The sequence below is a fragment of the Bos grunniens genome, chromosome 16 (genome assembly GCF_055505025.1).
Source record: "Bos grunniens cultivar Pamir isolate PY7600 chromosome 16, Bosgru_T2T1.0, whole genome shotgun sequence".
NCBI classification, from domain to species: domain Eukaryota; kingdom Metazoa; phylum Chordata; class Mammalia; order Artiodactyla; family Bovidae; genus Bos; species Bos grunniens.
In genome coordinates this window covers 23,078,394-23,098,020 of record NC_141180.1, presented here as the reverse complement: position 1 = coordinate 23,098,020, position 19,627 = coordinate 23,078,394, and the positions used below count along the sequence as shown (strand labels likewise).

The following is a 19,627-nucleotide window of genomic DNA, read 5'->3' as shown; positions in this document are numbered from 1 at the left end:
CAGCCATAATCTTTATATAGTAAGTTTATAGGGAATGTAGCTTTTATTTTTCTGCTGTTTATATATGCTAATTTTTCTAGACTTTAGAATGAGATAAATAGTTTAAAAATGAAGTAATGGAGTGGATATCATAGCCATTTGTGGAGGTGGAGAGTGATAAAAGGAGAACTAGCCACATCTTTCTAAACAGGCAAACCAAACAGAGACCAGCAGTCCAAGATGGCATTAAGACAGGAACTTGCCACTGGCATCCTGCTCCTAGACTCATCTATATTTTTTAAATTGGAGTATAATTGCTTTACTCTGTTGTGTTAGCTTCTGCTGTGTAATAATGTGAGTCAGCTCTAAGTATACATATATCGCCTCGCTCTTGGGCCTCCCTCCCACCCCTCTCCATCCCACCCCTCTAGTTCATCACAGAGCACTGAGCTGAGCCTCCTGTGCTACCCAGCAGCTTCCCACTAGCTGTCTATTTTACAAGTGGCAGTGTGCATACGCCAGTACCACTCTCCTGATTCATCTCACCCCCCGTCCCCCTCCATGTCACATGTCCGTTCTCTGCATCTGCATCTCTATTCCTGCCCTGCAGATAGGTTCATCTGTACCATTTTTCTCGATTCCACATATATACCTTAATATACAAGCACCATCTCTGTTCTTGAAGGCTGTCTCAGACCTCATCTCCTCCAGTCCTAACGCCTCTTCCCTAACTTCCAGCAGATCATCCTACTCCCAAAGCGCAAAGGTCTGCCCACCAGTGTGCCAGCCAAATGACACCTCCAAACAGGCTTTCCCCCTTCTTACTGTCTAAAATGAATTAAGACCAACAAGGACCTACTGTACAGCACAGGGAACTTACTCTGTTTTGTAATAACCTATAAGGGAAACAAATCTGAAAAAGAATATATATATATATATAATATATATACACTTTATGTATTATATGGATCAGATCAGATCAGATCAGTCGCTCAGTCATGTCCGACTCCTTGCAACCCCATGAATCGCAGCATGCCAGGCCTCCCTGTCCATCACCAACTCCCGGAGTTCACCGAGACTCTGTACACCTGAAACTAACACAGCATTGTAAATCAACTATAGTTCAAAAAAACCCAAAAACCTCAAATATATATATATGTATGTATGTATGTGTATATATATATATATATATATATTTACTAGAAAGAAAAAAAAACCAGCAAAATGTCAAGACCATGGGCAAGTGGCAGGACTTAGGGAGATTTTTTTTGTTTTCTGATTTGAGGTTCTGTTAATAAATAATATTTTATAATAAATAAAATAAAAGGAACTCCTCTACCTTTACCCTGGATCGCGTAATCTTTCTCAAACATTTCCTTCAACTTCTTCACCTTCCTCTTTCCTGCAGCTGAAGCCTCTCTCTTCCTCACGCCAGGTTACTTCTCTTTAATTGTGCTCAGGTCTCTCCTACATTAAAACTCAAACAAGCAGAGCCTTTTCTTGACCCATGTTCCTCTCCAGCTATCACAGCTTCCCCCTCCCTTATGAAATGCGTAAAAGAGTCATTTGTATTCACTGTCCCTGTCTTATAGTTTTTTCTCTCCTTCACACTTTGACACTCAGGTTTCCATTCCCATCTCTCCACTAAAGCTGAGGGTGCCATGAACATCGCTGCCAAATGCAAGGACTCTTCTTGGACCTAATGTGGTGTTAATTGCTCCAACTACACCTGTCCAACTCTTTGTGACCGCATGGACTGTAGCCCATCAGGCTCCTCTGTCCATGGAATTCTCTAGGCAAGAACACTGGAGTGGGTTGCCTTTCCCTTCTCTAGGGGATCTTCCTGACCCAGAGATTGAAACCGGGTCTCCTGTATTACTGGTAGATTCTTTACCATCTGAGACACCAGGAACCTAACGTTATGTGGGAATATTTGGCTTATGTTGTAATCACCCTGTGAGATAAAATGGATCCTCCCACCCAAATTTGGTTTGGCTATGGAAAGTAATGATGCCATACATACAAGACCAAGAGAGCGTTAAGAGGGTTGTTAGTCACATAATGAGACTTTTGGCGGAGAGAAGGGGAAAATCCCAAGTTGGTCTTCAAATAGCTTGAGTAATCAGGGTAAAGAGGCTGGTCAGGAGTTGGATGGTAGTTAGGGTGTGGGGCTTGAGTGAGGGTTTGTGCATGTGAGGGCTTCCCTAATAGCTCAGTTGGTAAAGAATCTGCCTGCAATGCAGGAGACCCTGGTTTGATTCCTGGGTCAGGAAGATCCCCTGGAGGAGGGATAGGCTACTCACTCCAGTATTCTTGGACTTCCCTTGTAGTTCAGCTGGTAAAGAACCTGCCTGCGATGCAGGAGACCTGAGTTCGATCCCTGAGTTGGGAGGATCCCCTGAAGAAGGGAAAGGCTACGCACTCCAGTATTCTGGCCTGGAGAATTCCATGGACTGCATAGTTCACGGGGTCACAGAGTTGCACATGACTGAGTGACTTTCACTTTCACTTGTGCTTGTGAACAGGACCTGCTATGGTTTGAACTTTATGCTGAGGCCAAAAGAGAAGGCACCCAGGCTTTCTTATAGGCTTGCTCGGAGGTGGGAGATGGTAGGGCTCGGACGCTGTCAAGAGTCAAACATCAAAGATGGAGTCTGGCTCTTCAGTAAAACACACTTGTCTGAGCCCTCCTTGAGTCTTCTTCCTTGATCTTGCTCTATGTCACCCCCTTGATTTTCCTCTTCTCTGCCTCTTCTCAATTTCCTTTTCTGGCTTTTCCTCCACTGCCCATGGCTTCAATGTTGGTGTTTCTCTGAACTCACTCTTCTCTTGTGTTCTGCACATTTGTCTGGCCTGAAGTTCATTTACCCCAATGGCCTCCACTACCTTCCACATGCTGATGACCCTTAAACCCACACCTGCTATCTAATCTCTTCCCATAAGGGCTATAAGACTCATTAAGACAATTGCCTGCAGATAAAGCCACTTGGATATCTGGAATGCATTTCAAACTCTCCCTATATAAAACAGAGCCTATTATAAACTCTTTCAAATCTGTACATCCTTCTGTGTTCCATGTGGTTGGACAGGTCAGGTGAGAGATCTGCATATAACCTGAGACACATTTTTTTTAATCCATATATGGGTTTATTTTTTTTTATTTATAAAGTGTTATGGAAAGGACTTCCAGTTGTTCAAGCTGTTTTCAGGAAAGGCAGAGGAACCAGAGAACAAATTGCCAACATCTGCTGGATCATGGAAAAAGCAAGAGAATTCCAGAAAAACATCTATTTCTGCTTTATTGACTATGCCAAAGCCTTTGACTGTGTGGATCACAATAAACTGTGGAAAATTCTGAAAGAGATGGGAATACCAGACCACCTGACCTGCCTCTTGAGAAATCTGTATGCAGGTCAGGAAGCAACAGTTAGAACTGAACATGGAACAACAGACTGGTTCCAAATAGGAAAAGGAGTACGTCAAGGCTGTATATTGTCACCCTGCTTATTTAACTTCTATGCAGAGTACATCATGAGAAATGCTGGGCTGGAAGAAGCACAAGCTGGAATCAAGATTGCTGGGAGAAATCTCAATAACCTCAGATATGCAGATGACACCACCCTTATGGCAGAAAGTGAAGAGGGACTAAAAAGCCTCTTGATGAAGGTGAAAGAAGAGAGTGAAAAGTTGGTTTAAAACTCAATATTCAGAAAACGAAGATCATGGCATCTGGTTCCATCACTTCATGGGAAATAGATGGGGAAACAGTGGCTGACTTTATTTTTTAGGGCTCCAACATCACTGCAGATGGTGACTGCAGCCATGAAATTAAAAGACGCTTACTCCTTGGAAGGAAAGTTATAACCAACCTAGATAGCATATTGAAAAGCAGAGAAATTACTTTGCCAACAAAAGTCTGTCTAGTCAAGGCTATGGTTTTTCCTGTGGTCATGTATGGATGTGAGAGTTGGACTGTGAAGAAAGCTGAGCACCGAAGAATTGATGCTTTTGAACTGTGGTGTTGGAGAAAACTCTTGAGAGTCCCTTGGAGTGCAAGGAGATCCAACCAGTCCATTCTGAAGGAGATCAGCCCTGGGATTTCTTTGGAAGGAATGATGCTAAAGCTGAAACTCCAGTACTTTGGCCACCTCATGCAAAGAGCTGACTCATTGGAAAAGACTCTGATGCTGGGAGGGATTGGGGGCAGGAGGAGAAGGGGATGACAGAGGATGAGATGGCTGGATGGCATCACTGACTTACAGGGAGGCCTGGCGTGCTGTGATTCATGGTGTCGCAAAGAGTCGGACACGACTGAGTGACTGAACTGAACTGAACTGAACTGATGGAAAGAACACATCTGAGTATTATTCTATTGGTGATGACAATTGAACAATACTCACAAAACGTAACTCTTCCTGAGTAACTAATGATGATCCGAGACTATAATTATACACTATTGAGAAACATCGAACAACTAAAGGACAATTGCTCTACAATATTGTGTTGGCCTCTGCCACATGGCAACACAGATTGGCCTGAGACTCTTGAACATCCTTCTCCCTCAGTCAAATCAGTCATCAGCTTCCATCAAATGTCATTATCTTATTGACTCTTGGCCATTTCTCCTCACCCTGCTGCCACTTCTCTATGACAAATCACTATCCTTTGTCATGTATGAACTGAGCTTTCTGACTCCAGTCTTTCCCCCTTCACTACATTCACTACTTTGCAGTAATAGCAATCTTCAACAAATTTCAACCCAGTTATAGTATTTCCCTTATATAAAACTAAATGACCAGCCTTTCTGCTATTTCATCTAAGACACTAAAAAAACTTAAAATTAAAAATATTTTCAAGGTCTTGCATGATCTTGCCAGGCCCGGCTTACCTCTCCAGGGTCATCAGTATCTTCCCTGGGAGATCACTTGCCTCCAACTATTACACACAAAACCTTCTGTAGTGTAGGTTCTAATGCTCTGGGTTTCTTTTACTTCTTTATATGCACCATAGCTAGCATGCCTCTGGGCTTTCAAACATGCTATTCCTTCTGGTCTGAGCTCTCCCCAGCAGTGGCCTTTTGCTTGACTAACTCTTGCATGCGTGTGTGCATGGTAAGTCACTTCAGTTGTGTTCAACTCTTTGCAACTCTATGGACCATAGCCCGGCAGGCTCCTCTGTCCATGGGATTCTCCAGCAAGAATACTGGAGTGGGTTGCCATGCCCTTCTCCAGGGGATCTTCCTGTCCCAGGGATTGAATTTGTGTCTCTATGTCTCCTGCATTGGCAAGCAGATTCTTCACCATTAGCCTTACTGTCCTATTTTTAAGATAGGTGTGATTTTTATTTCCAAAGCCTTCCAGATCTCCCCAGTCTGTAGGAAGTGTCCCTCCCATGGTTTCCCACTGCACAAAAGACTTCGCTGACAACATCATTTATTTCACTGAGTAGAAGTGGTTTGATTACCTGTTCAGTAGACCATGGATTCCTGTTTAGCATCATGTGGCCAGTGGCTTCTACATTTATTGATAGGTATTCAATAAACACTTTCTAAATGGGTGAAAAGACTGCCTTATTAGAAAAGTTGTGGTAGAATTTTAATGTTAAATTTGATGCTAAAATAGTGAAGGGAAGTTTTATTTTCTTTTGAGGGGTGGAAATTTCTATTTCAAGTGCTTTAGAGTGAAAGAAACCCTTAAAACTATTGTTTTTTTTTTTCTAGCAGTTTGTGTCAGCAACCTAGAAGGAATAATCATTCTTCAGAGATAGTTTTAATTTTGTTCATTGAACTGACATTTAAACTTGATTGGCAAACTCTGCAGAAGTTGTTGGTAACAGAAAAGGGGTCAGATCTCTCAACAAGCTCACCAGAACAGTGGTTCTCATACCTGGCTGTGTGTAAGCATCAGCTGGGACAAGTTCAAATACCTCAGTGCTTTGCATTAATCTTCTGCAAAGCTGCCTAAGTCACTCCAATGTGCAGCCAAAATGACGAAGCACAGTCTAGAAGCAAGAACCTTTCTGCATGTAAGAATGGTATTGGTCATGGGACTTATACTTTCCTAAAAATATCCATAGTAACACTTTCTTTTCTCAAAATTAATTATAGCAGCACTTTTGCATGCTAGATTTCACACGTCTCTTTGGGTTTATTTATTTTTGGAGTTAATAGAGAAAATACAAACAATGGTAACTCCAAAGAAATGGTCAAGTTAGACAGTTTGGGGAGTTCTTTCTCGTTCATATTTTATAACATACACACACACACACACACACGCACACACACACACCCTTCTTTTCATCCCATGCGATTTACTTTCACATACATATTATCATTAACCACATTTGTCAGGTTAATGTTTCATTAACCCAACTTCCCAGGAAGCTAAAATAAATGTGCTTGACTTATATTTTATAAAAAAGACCATATTCTATTCTCCCTCATCTATCACTCCAATGGTTACCTTTTTCTCATTAGTTGCTATCTTTAATGTGTGGAGTTTAGATTAACCCCATTAGGGCCCACAATTAATTAAAATTAGAAATTATCCCAGCCTTCTAACTTAGATAGCCTCCCCCTCTATAAGTTAGTCATTCATCACGATGCCATCTGAAAGGTAGTGTCATAGTAAGATCTTTTTAAAAGTAATTGTAAATAGCTGTCTTTCTGAGGGTCACTTTTCCAGTGAACTTAAATCTATTGAAGGGCTATAAACACAAACATAGGTTCAGACTCAATACTGTAAAAAGGCCTCACGTTGTGCTTATGCATCGTTTGACAGTGTTTGGTTGTCAACACCTTCAGTGAGGTTTGTCTGATCTGATTTGGGAGAAGAGTGGGAGAGGGCTTTATAGTTACATGTGTGTACCTGACCCATCTCTACACACGTAGGGAGATTGTTTAGTGTGGCAGAGAGTTAAAAAGCATAAGGTCTTGACTCTGTTCTATTGGGTTAATGATGATGATGACAATGATAATTCATCACTATATGCTATATGAAGCACTTTACATATATTACCTCATTTAGTTCTTATGACACTGATAAATCTTATTATATAATAAAATAATAGTATAATGTAGAATAACATACTATGATATGATAATATACAACTTGAAATAATAATAGTAATACATTTAATTTATATTAATACTTATACTTAATATAATACTTAATACAGTAGTATAATACTACAATTTAATAATAAATACATTATTATCACCTCTTTCAGAGACTCAGAGTATTGTTAAGCAGCCATCCCATGGTCACTCAACCAATATATGATGTTAATTAAGCTCACTCTAAGACCAAAGCCCATGCTCTTGGCTAACAACACTTTTGATCTTGAGTAAATTACTACATTTCTCTGAGGTTCTTTTTTCCACCTCTGCAAAATAATGGAAAATCTTGAGTGACTTTAAACTCTATAAGTCTATCTCAACAGAATCAATGAGGAGAGTTATAACTTTGGTACAATACCAGTGAGAGAAGTGGTACATGAAATTTGTTACCACCAGGAAAAAAAGAAGCAAGGTTATTTATAAACATAAACACTACACAGACATGATCTTAGTAGGCAATATTCAAGGTACTACTTGGAGAGATTCTGATGTGGATGAACAGCCAAGGTTTTATTCTCTTCCTTTTGATGGGTTTTGGTGAATTGTTCTCCATTCACACTCAAGAGGATGAGTTCTAGATCTTTCTTGAAGGCAGAATATTGCATACATTTATTAAGATTTCTAGAATTGAGTTGAAAGATTAAGCAAGTCTCTAAAACTTCTAAAAAGAAAATTTAGTCAAATTCTTAGGAAGATTTTCCTTTGTGCAAAATTTCTCTCTTGGCTTAGTGCATGCGTGCATGCCAAGTCACTTCAGTTGTATCTGACTCTTTGCAACCCTATGGACTGTAGCCCTCCAGGCTCCTCTGTCCATGGGGATTCTCCAGGAAAGAATGTATTAGAGTGGGTTGCCATGCCCTCCTCCAGGGGTTCTTCCCAATCCAGGGCTTGAACCTCCATCTCTTATGTCTCCTGCATTGGCCGGCATGTTCTTCACCACTAGCACCACTTGGGAAGTCCCTTGGCTTAGTATTAATAGTTAATTACACAGGTTCTGAGGTTAGTGAGATCTAAATTTGCATCCCCACTCTTCTATTTATTAGCTCTTTGATCTTGGGAAAGTCATTGATCTCTATCAAAGAAAGAGGGATACTTACAAATTTTTACAAGGATTGAATGAGACAATAGACAGATGAACTGAGCACAGTTCTTAGTCTTGTTCAGCTTCAAGTCAGCAATAGATGCTGTTTATCAGCATCATCATCTCCAACAGGTTGCTGCTCCTTGTAAAATGACTGTTGCTTTTGGTGTGTTTAATGGGTAATTTTCTTTAGCCAGGAATCTACTCAGCTACATTTTTTATCAAGGGCTATCATCTCCCATTCTGTGGTTGGTTTCTATACCCCAGAAAAACAACATAGAGACCAGAAAGACTGAAAGTGGCATTCCAAATGGGAAGTACAAGCCTTCAGTTACAGGGTGGTAAGGGAGTACATTTCCCCTGCATGAAGGAAAAAACACACATCAAAACAGAATCTTCATTAAATTAAGAAAAATGCTTGTACTTCCCTCCACCAGTCAGAACCCCCTCTGAATGTTGCTTCTCATCCCACTCTGAGTTATCCAAACACTACTGTGGCTTCAAGTAGCCCATGAAAAGGGAAAAGGGGGATGTGGTGAAAAGGAAACGGAAATTAACTCATCAAAAAATACAGGTGGACATACTTCAAAAATTAGGGTGGGCAAATACGGTCAAGCTGGTCTCAGAGGAGAAGGGAAGGGCATGTTCTTAGAGATATTGCCTAAATTTTTAGGCTCTTTTCATCTTTTTGAACCATAGCTTGATTTTCTGAGGTTCAGTTGATTTTATTCTACCATTGGAAGGGAGAGAAAGTCTTGGCAAATGAAATGAAATGCTCAGTTGAGGCAAATGCTAAAAACCTTAAGTACCCTGGATTTGTAATTTTAAAAATTCAGTAAAATAATGTACTTAATTTTTAAGCTCTCTGTCATAACATCATGCATATACATACATGACTAGATACTGAAGTGAGTAAACCTATGTATATAGAGACACATGTCCTAGCCATGATTTGCCAATTAATGGGTCACACTGTAATCTTTGTGAACACCCATGCATCTGTGAGAAACAGAAATTTGTTTTCTTTCCATTAAGACATTGTCTGGCTTTCTAATTAGTGTTTATAGTAAATACATTCAAAGTTTATCCTTGGAATGCTCAATTCTTTTGCCATTGTAGGATACTGTGAGCTTTAGGCTAATTTATTACAGCCTCTTTTGGCAGAAAAGTGACTGAACCTCTGCTCCAAGCCTTGGACACTTGCATGCACACCTGGCTACAGGCCAGCTTGCTGCCGTAGGCTTCACAGGCTCAGGCGATTGGCATGCAGCCTTCACTTTGAACACAGCATTTGTTGAACTTAAAAATTTCCCTGTGACCTTCAATCCCAGACTAGGGAGAGTCTTATTGTAAAAACTGCCCTTTCTCTTCTAATATTATATTGACCACTGATTTCTCTATTCATCAGGAAAAATAACTTTAAAAATCTAGTAAGAATAAGTGCTGGGTTGTTAAATAGAAGCCAATAGGTTCTTCAATCCAGAATTTCTCTCCCTGATGCCCTTTCTACACTTCCTTTTTGCTTCTCCATCCAGTCTCAGGCTCCTGCCAAGTCCTTCTTCAGCATAGTGGGTGAGCATTTTGATTGTGAGCTTGGCTTTGTTCTTAAGGGTCAGGTCAGGCCCAGCTAATTTATGAACTGTCTCCTGAAGGATTCTGGGTGGGACAAAAATCTGAAGAATTAAGTAGGGTGGAAAGACTGAGTAGAATGTTAACATTCCACATTTTAATCACATACACACAGGGAAAGGGTGGAAAGCTTGGTCATCCGAGCTAATAATTTCCCTGGGTTTTTGAGCCTTGTATGTGCCAGTCATTGGACTATATGCTATCTATACACTAACTTATAGAATCTTCTAGTGACCCTGTAAGGAAGCTCTCATCCCCATTTTTCAGATAGGAGAACTGAGAGAAGAAAATGTCAGGGAGTCAGGAAGGGCCACAGCTGGGCTTTGAGCATTGGTTTCCTGACTTTGCTGTCTGCTCTTAACCGCACTGCACACCATCTTTCTGATGGGAACTACTCAGTGTGGTCACTAACAGCCTGCTGAAGGCCACTATGACCTCTGACTCCTTCTCTTCAGTCAGGAAAAGCTGGTCAATATTAATCAACCTTTCCATTCCAGCCCACATCAGACGGATGAGGCAAATTCAGGGTCTACCTGTGTGAATTCTGAAGTCATGACATAGGTCACAACTTGCCACTCATTCTCATAACTCACTAGTAGACTCAGGTCTCATCACTGCTGTGGCTTCTGGGCAAGAGCCATGTCAGGAACTTTGCTTTCTGAGAGACCAACAGTGACGGGCAGAATGGGGTCATGAACTCCCAGGTGAGGGTGTGGATGTGTGTACATTCTGTGAGCACTTTTCATCAGGCCTGTCTGTGAGTTGGACTGACCAGGAATAGGAATAGAACAACACCGAGAAGAATTCTTCAACTATAAGCATTATGAAGATAGCTGAGGGATTCCTTATGTATGAGACAGCCCACCCTCTGAAATGGAATCCATGCAATTTGCAGCTCTTTTCTGCCAGACTTTTATCCCATCCAGGCTCTCTTCTTCCTGCCCTGCCTCTTCCCCACAGAGGTTACATATATGCCTTTTTTTCCATTTACACATTAGACCAATGCTTGAAACACAAACTGCCTTTTGCATCACTGGCCCTTGCATGCACTGTTCCTTCTGTGTGGAGGACCTTTCTCCTTCTCTAACAAACCCATCTTTAAGTGATCCCTTCCTGATAGCCTTCCTTCTGTTCCTCTTTGGGGCCCCACAGTTTAGTCTTCTGGCCTAATTATAGTATTAATATTTGTTTCTACAATAGCAGGACCTAATGCAATACATAGCACATACTAGTCCTTAATGAATATTTGTTGACTGAACATCAGTTCAGTTCAGTTCAGTTGCTCAGTCGTGTCCAACTCTTTGCGACCCCATGAATCGCAGCACGCCAGGCCTCCCTGTCCATCACCAACTCCCGGAGTTCACTCAGACTCACGTCCATCGAGTCAGTGACGCCATCCAGCCATCTCATCCTCTGTCATCCCCTTCTCCTCCTGCCCCCAATCCCTCCCAGCATCAGAGTCTTTTCCAATGAGTCAGCTCTTCACATGAGGTGGCCAAAGTATTGGAGTTTCAGCTTTAGCATCATTCCTTCCAAAGAACACCCAGGGCTGATCTCCTTCAGAATGGACTGGTTGGATCTCCTTGCAGTCCAAGGGACTTGCAAGAGTCTTCTCCAACACCACAGTTCAAAAGCATCAATTCTTCAGCGTTCAGCTTTCTTCACAGACTGAACATATGAATGGACAAATACAGGCATACCTCATTTTATTGCTCTTTGCTTTATTATGCTTTGTAGATAATTGTGTTTGTTTTACAAATGTAATGTTTGTGATAACCCTGTATTGAGCATGGAGCAAGTTTATTGGCACCATTTTCCTAATGGCATTTAGTGTCTCTATATCACATTTTGGTAATTCTTGCAATGTTTCAAATCTTCCACCAGCAAAAGATTATGACTTACTAAAGGTCCTAATGATGGTTAGCATTTTTTAGCAATAAAGAATTTTTAAATTAATATATGTACATTTTTTAAATATAAAGCTATTGCACACTCAGTAGATTATAGTATAGTGTAAACATAACTTTTATATGCAGTGGGAAAACAACAAATGCCTACAACTTATTTTATTGTGATATTCACTTTATTGCGGTGGTCTGGAACTAAACCCACAATATCTTCAAGGTATGCCTGTGACTAAATGATAAAAAACAACGAAATCAAGAGATTCCTATTTAATGTTCCCATGTTTTAAACTCAGTTCATCACTGCATTTCAGTGTAATCACTAACTCTTCAAACACACACTGAAGGGAACAGATACAGAATTCTGAGGAATAATTTTAATAGTTATTATACATGTTTGGCTTTAAATTGTAGGCATTGGAGAAACCTCAGGATGTTTTTAGATCTGGAGGTAACCTGAGGAGATTTAGTAGGAAGATAGCTGTCAGCTGTGTGAAGAATGCATGAGAGGCGCCAAGATACTCGTAGAAAAGAGGTTAAGCGGGGGCTATTGAACTCCATCCCTGGGTCAGGAAGATCCCCTGGAGTAGGAAATGGCAAACCATTCCCGTATTCTTGCCTGGAAAACCTTATGGACAGAGGAGCCTGGCAGGCTACAGTCCATGGGGTCACAAAGAGTCAGACATGACTGACTGCACACATGTGTGTGTGTGCACGCGCGCGCGCGCGCACACACACACACACACACACACACACACTGAACTTGAAGTGAGAGAGGCTAAAGGTTGGACAGTTTAGGCAGTGGTAGTGAGGGATGAAGAAGGGGCCCCAAACTTGAGGTAGGGGATCAGACTTAGGGGCAGGACATTATTGCATCTGCTAATTTGGAGACCTGAAAGTTCACAGCAGGAAATCCAAAGATAGAAGTGAGGGGTGGGACTTCAAAGGAGACTGGTGACCACATGATTGTAGGGGTCAGCAGATTGCTCATTCTCACAGAGAGGCTCTATTTTACATGGAAGAGGAGCTTTGTAAGTTACAGGCGCTTTTATGAGTCAGGGAAGAATGAAAGGTCAAAGCCCATGTGTCCAATGTGCTGGCCCTGCTGAACTGTTTCTCTTCTAGTCAAGTGGACTGGGGCTGGATTTCAGGCGGCCTGGTGTGAGAGAAGACAGGATAACTGCGATCGGCTGTGGACTAGCTATGCCTGGAGTCTGCTGCTCTCCGTTTAGGATGCTGGCTTGAGAAACCAGGTCTGCAGTTTGTTAATAAAGCTGGCCTGGTGTTTGGAAGCGCTGATGGTTCTCTCTGGGGTGGGGTAGAATACCAGAGGACCGAGTCTTTTAAAATGGTCTAGAAGGCTAATTATTAAACTTTAATGAGAATAGGAATCACTTGGTGACTTTGTTAAAATGCAGATTCTGAGTGAGTCTGAGTAGAGCTGTAGATTCTGCATTTGCAACAAGCTCCCTGGTGATTTCAGTGCTGCTGTTCTGCAGCCATACTCAGACGGGCGAGGATATTCTCAGTGAAGAGTCTTTCTAATTTTAACCCCCAAACAGACCATATGCCATGTAAAACATTGGGCCAATTAACACTTCGGTTTCCTAACCTATGTAACGGAAAGAGTGACCTGGTTACTCCTCACTCTTACATTTCCATTTTCAGGATATTCTGCGTGGGGGGACTTTGAGATACTTGGTGCAAAGGCACAAAGTAAAGGGAGGTAATTTATGTGCAGCTCCACTTCTAGTAACTCTAGTGCTTCCATATTATGACTTAAGTATTGGCATCAGACAGATCCTGGTATGGGCATACCTCAGAAATAGTTGGGATTTGGTTCTAGACCACTGCAATAAATCAAATATTGTAATAAGCAAGTCATACAAATTTTTTTGGCTTCCCAATGCACATAAAAGTTATGTTTACACGATACTGTAGTCTCTTAAGTATGCCATAGCATTATGTCTTAAAAACCAATGTACATAATTTAAAAATACTTTATTGCCAAAAAAAAAAAGCTAACCATCATTTGCCAACACGGAGTTGCCAAAAACCTTCAGTTTGTAAAAATTGCAGTATCTATGAAGTGCAGTAAACAAAGCACAACAAAATGAGGTATGCCTGTACTGATCCCTGCTCTGCCTTTAACCAGCTAGGTAACCTCAAGCTGGTTATTTTATTTTTCTAAACCTGCTTACTTAATCTATAAAATGAACATCTATACATTCATTGAACCTGTGTTTATTGGCACCTATTCCATACCAGACATTTTGCTGAGAGCTGAGGATATAACACTAAATGAGATTTTGCCCTCGCCAAGCTCAGAACCCAAAGGGGGAGATAGGAAAAAAAATGAAATAATTACACAGTATGCATTCTATGTAAAAATGTACAGGTGTTTTGATGAAAGCCCAAAACATTAGAGGCATAAAATAAAGATACTCTCGGGTGGCAAACATTCTCCTTAGATAGGAAGATGAGCCCGCCATGGGAAGAAAAAAAAGAAAAGCATCAGAAGCAGAGAGAATGGTACTAACTTCCTTTGGCAGGAAAGAGCTTGAGTTGTGCTTGGGATTCTAAGTCCAGTGTGGACAAAGTAAGTAAGATGACTGGGGCATAGTATCAGTTCAGTTCAGCTGCTCAGTCGTGTCCAACTCTTTGCGATCCCATAGACTGCAGCACGCCAGGCTTCCCTGTCTATCACCAACTCCTGGAGCTTGCTCAAATGCATGTCCATTGAGTCACTGATGCCATCCAACCATCTCATCCTCTGTCGTCCACTACTCCTCCTGCCTTTACTCTTTTCCACTTCAGGGTCTTTTCTAGTGAGTCAGTTCTTCGCATCAGATGGCCAAAGTATTGGAGCTTCAGCTTCAGCATCAGTCCTTCCAATGAATATTCAGGACTGATTCCCTTTAGGATTGACTGGTTTGATCTCCTTGCAGTCCAAGGGACTCTCAAGAGTCTTCCCCAGCACCACAGTTCAAAAGCATCAATTCTTTGGCGCTCAGCTTTCTTTATGGTCCAACTCTCACATCCATACATGACTACTGGAAAAACCATAGCTTTGACTATAAGGACCTTTGTTGGTAATGTCTCTGCTTTTTAATATGCTGTCTAGGTTTGTCATAGCTTTTCTTTGAAGGACATAGGATGAGGTCAGAAAAATTTGGGCTAGATCATGCGGGACCACATGAGCAAAAAAGTTTGGATTTTATTTTTCATGTAACAGGAGGCAATTGGAATATCCTAAGCAGGAAAATGACATTCTGATTTATTTGTTTGTTTTTACAAAGTATCCCTCTGACTGGTGTTTCTGGACCAGGAAGGAAGGGGTCCAGAGGAGAAGTGAAGTCTCTAGTTGGGAGATGAGCACTAAGAATGTGGGCTAGTGCTCACGGCAGTAGAGATGCAAGAGATGTGGGGACAGATGGAGATATTTGGGAGGTAAAACTAAGAGGCCCTACTGATAGAACATGAGCAAATGGGAGCTTGGGGAAAATATAAGATTGGGGTGAAGAGTGAAATCAAGGATGTCTCCTACATATCAAGTTTGGGCAACAGCATAGATGGTGGTATCATTTGTTGAGCTAGGAATGATTGGAGAAGAGCATCTGTGGAGAGAAGGGAATCAAGAACTCAGGTAATGATAGATCTTATCACACAGAATGGGTTTGAGGGGAAATGCTATAGATATATATCCTTCAGTACAATGCCTAGCACTTCAATACTCAGTATTTTATTGTTTTTCTGTTAATATTATTATTACTCATGAAGGACTACTCATTGGAGACACCAGATGCCCTTGATCAGTAAAGACATGATAATTCCCTTGGACTCAATAATCATACTTTTATTTTCTCCAATGGAAAATAAATATTACTTTTGAAAACCCTGCAGTAGTGATAGAAGGATGGGATAGACTCACGTGTGCCTCGAGCAACATCAATCAAACTTTCAGCCAAGTTTTGATTACAAGATCTTTATTTCTGGCAATGATGTAAGAAGCAGAAAGAGCACAGCTGGATTTTCAGTACTAGGTGGATACCACATGTTCTGAAAATTGGAAAAAAGCATCTTCTAACTTGGAAATTGTGGTGATTTGTCTGGAGTAGTTAGAGGGAAAATAAATATAAACCTTCCCCGACCCCCAACCCTTCATGGTACCATTTACAGAGTAAGTTGTCTGGCTGTAACTGTCCTCTTTGGTCTTTGCTAAACATCCAGTCTTTTGGCTGGTGTTGTTAGGTGGGTGATTTTGCACTCTGATTTCTATACCTATGGTTTATTTTTACTAGCATAGGAAAGTAGCATAGATTTTAGCAGTTTGCCAACCTAACTACATATTAGACTGCTGACAAATTAAAAAATAAAGAGTGTGAGGCCAATTCCATGAAACTTAGACAATCTAGTTTTTATACAGTTCCTACATGAGTTTGGTGGGCTGGTCTACAAATGTCATTTGGAAACCATTGTTCTAATGGTTGGGGTGTTACGTTATGATTGCAAAACTCTGAATTCTATCCTTGCTTTTGCCAGTGACTAGCTTGCTGTGTGGCATTGAGCAAGTCAGTTCATAGTTATTAATGTGCAGTTTCCTGCCTGTAAAATGAGATGTTTTAGCCTCTCTTACTCCATCAGGATAAAGAAAATGCAGAAAGCTTTGAGTCAATAGAATATCTCAGTTGAAAGGCACTTGCACTAGATTATCAAAAAAGTCTTGGAATCTGTCCTGGTGAGGACCTGCCTGTGTGCTTTGTCTAATATCGAATACCATCCTTCTTTAAAATGCAAACTGATTCACTTCATGACATAAGAAATCTCTCTCTCTCTTTTTTAAATTCATACACATTACACAAAGAAGGTGGACCATTCTGAAAAAACCAATGTTTTCATAATGATTTTTTAAGTGTCAGAGATTACTCCTCAAGATCACCAAACTAGAAGAAACACAGAGGCAGTTTGGGTATCACTGGGGATTAAAGTTCTGCCTTTGCGATATAGGCTTTAGTCCTCTTCAGGGACCTACATGGAAATAAAATTTTCTGAAGCTGGGAGGAAATACAAGACGCCCTCAATTCCTCCTGCAATCACAGTACCTTTTTGAACAAAATGAAAAGAACCAGCCTATGGCACTCAAGTGTCAACCTCCATACCAGGGGCTCTTATTTCATAAACCCATATAGATATGCACCGTGGAGCTGTGAGACCACCGGGGCTATGAGGAACGGACCAATCAAATGCTTTGTGAGAAGTGTGTGGGTGGAGCCTGAGTTGTGTCATCTGCTTGGGTGACATGCAGAAGCCAGCCCCTGTATAAGGGAGATGAAACTGTGAGGAGAATCCTTGAGGTGGAGGGGGCATAGGAACTCTTATAAGAAGGAAAAGATATTTCCTAGGGAATCAGGACTCTCCCAGTCTGTCCCTTGTCCTGCCTGTAATGCCTCCTCTGGGGCACCAATGTGAACTGTGCTGCTTCCGGCCACCTCACAGCCTTCTTCCTCCCTTGTCACCGATATGACAGGTAGTTTGCAGCACAGGGCCGGTCACGTTGCCTGGGTACCACCCACAACATCCAACTCACTCTTCCCCAGCCAAGTGTGATCTGTCTACCCTCGCCTCTGAGGTTATTAAACTGGCAAAGAGATATATGAAATCGACATTCTTGAATGGCTCTTCACTCTGGGCAAGGAAACACAGGACTGTTTCCATGGTTTAAGCGTTCCAACCAATTCAGAGAAAAATACCACACGAAGTCAAATATTGTCGTCCTAGCCAAGCAAGGGTTTTCCTTTATAACCATGCTGACATGCAAGGTTTACAGACTTGCCTCTCCCCTGGTGTCAATGGTATTGCCTGCTCTCTGCAGCCGGGGGATGTCAGTTCAGCCGAGGTTGGGGGCGGATTTCATCTGTGGGACGTGGTAGAAAGGAGAGTCTCTGGAAGGATATAAACTCTGTAGCGTGAAAAAGGAGTAGAATATCCAGTCTTGGAGAGAGACAAACAAGAGCTTCATTATAGTAAAAAGAACTGCCTACACTTCCTCGAAGATAGATTTGAGAAGACATTTTGAAAATGTCATCTTCCTTTGGGGAAAGAAGCCATGTAGTACATGGTGCATGATTTCATTTATATCAAGTTCAAGAACAGGCAAAATAAATCCACACTGATGAAAGTCAGAAAAGTATGGATTGCAGGGGTATTCAGTTGTGAAGGGAGATTTTTAGGGGGACTGGAAATTCTCTGTGTCTTGATCCGAGTGATGAGTACCCAGGTTATTCACATGTAAAAATTCTTGAGCTGTATACCAAGTTATGCAGTTTTCTATATGTAATTTATTGCTCAATGCAAAAATTTCAAATGAATCTTCTTTTCTTTCCTTTTTTTGGTCACACTTACAAATGTGGCACCTGAATAAAGGACTGTTCAGTAGAGAAGAGATGTTATGGATACTCAAAGTGGAGAAGAGATGTTATGGATACTCAAAGTGGATTGTAGAGCATAACATGCAGAAGAACCTGACCCAGGAAGGACCATAGGATTCAATGGCAGGCTGATGTGGGTCCAAATCCTGTCTGCAGCTTTAACTGTGGATCTTTGAGCTAGCTTTAAATCTCTCAGGCTCAGTTTTCTTCCCTGAAATGTGGATAATAATATTTACCTTTAACTGATATTTGGGGGATTTGATGAAATTATGTGTGTAGGTATTTTGCCAAACACCTGAAATATAGCTCAAAAATAATATTTATTATTGACAGATACTAGACATATGTCCAAATAAACTATGATGCTAAAGAATTCCAGTCATAAAATCAGCCTTCTTTCCTAGAATACTACTGGGGATGAAGGTATGAATATGAATCTAAATAACTGTTTAACCGTAAATTAAGTACTCCTTCATGAATATCTAAATGGATACTGTTAAAATACGTTAAACTACTGTGGTGGTTTAGTAGCTAAGTCGTATTCGACTCTTGCGAACCCATGGACTGTAGCACGCTAGGCTCCTCTGTCCATGGGATTTTCCAGGCAAGAATACTGGAGGGCTGCCATTTCCTTCTCCAGGGGATCTTCCAGACCAAGGAATCGAATCCGGGTCTCCTGCATTGCAGGTGGATTCTTTACTGACTGAGATATGAGAAAAGCCCTTTAAACTACTAAAATATATAATGTTAAACTATTAAAATTTATAATGTTAAACTATTAAAATTTATTTAAATTACTCAAAATCAACTACATTCTGGGCTGTAGGATCTTGGTAAAATTACTGAACATCTTGGAGTAGTTTCTTTATCTATGAAATGGGAATGATAATACTACTTCAGTAGAGCTATCCTGGTGATTTGGTTTACTAAAATATTTTGTGTGCTCTGCAGTGTGCTTAATGCACTGTGAGTTTTGGTTAACTAATTCAGTTTGGTAAATGTTTCATTAATGCCTAATATAAGACAGATTTTTTGTTGTTGTTCTTGGGAATTGAAATTAAGAATAAAACACAATCCTTGCCTTCAGGCAGCTTCCAGCCTAGTGGGAAAGACAAACATATACACATTTATAAAATAATTTGATAAATGTTATACTAGTATAATATTAGAATACTGGCAAAGCATGCAGGAGGCATTGTACAGAAGTCCATTAAAAGTGTGTGGGTGAGGGCCATATTTAAATTTTCAAAGGGCATCATGATACTGGAAAATAACAATTCAAGGCCATCATGTGATTGAATCAGTGGTTGTTGTTGTTTAGTCGCTAAGGCGTGTCTGACTCTCTAACCTCGTGGACTGTAGCCGGCCAGGCTCCTCTGTCCATGCGATTTCCCAGGCGAGAATACTGGAGTGGGTTGCCATTTCCTCCTCCGTGGGATCTTCCTGACCCAGGGATTGAACCTGCTTCTCCTGCATTGGCAGGCAGGTT

General features: G+C 41.0%; 1 protein-coding gene across 1 annotated transcript in view; it reads left to right on the top strand.

Annotated features, from left to right (window-relative positions):
• The window catches only part of PAPPA2 (pappalysin 2), a 315,881-nt gene that overhangs the window by 228,947 nt on the left and 67,307 nt on the right, over positions 1–19,627 (top strand). The window lies entirely within an intron of this gene.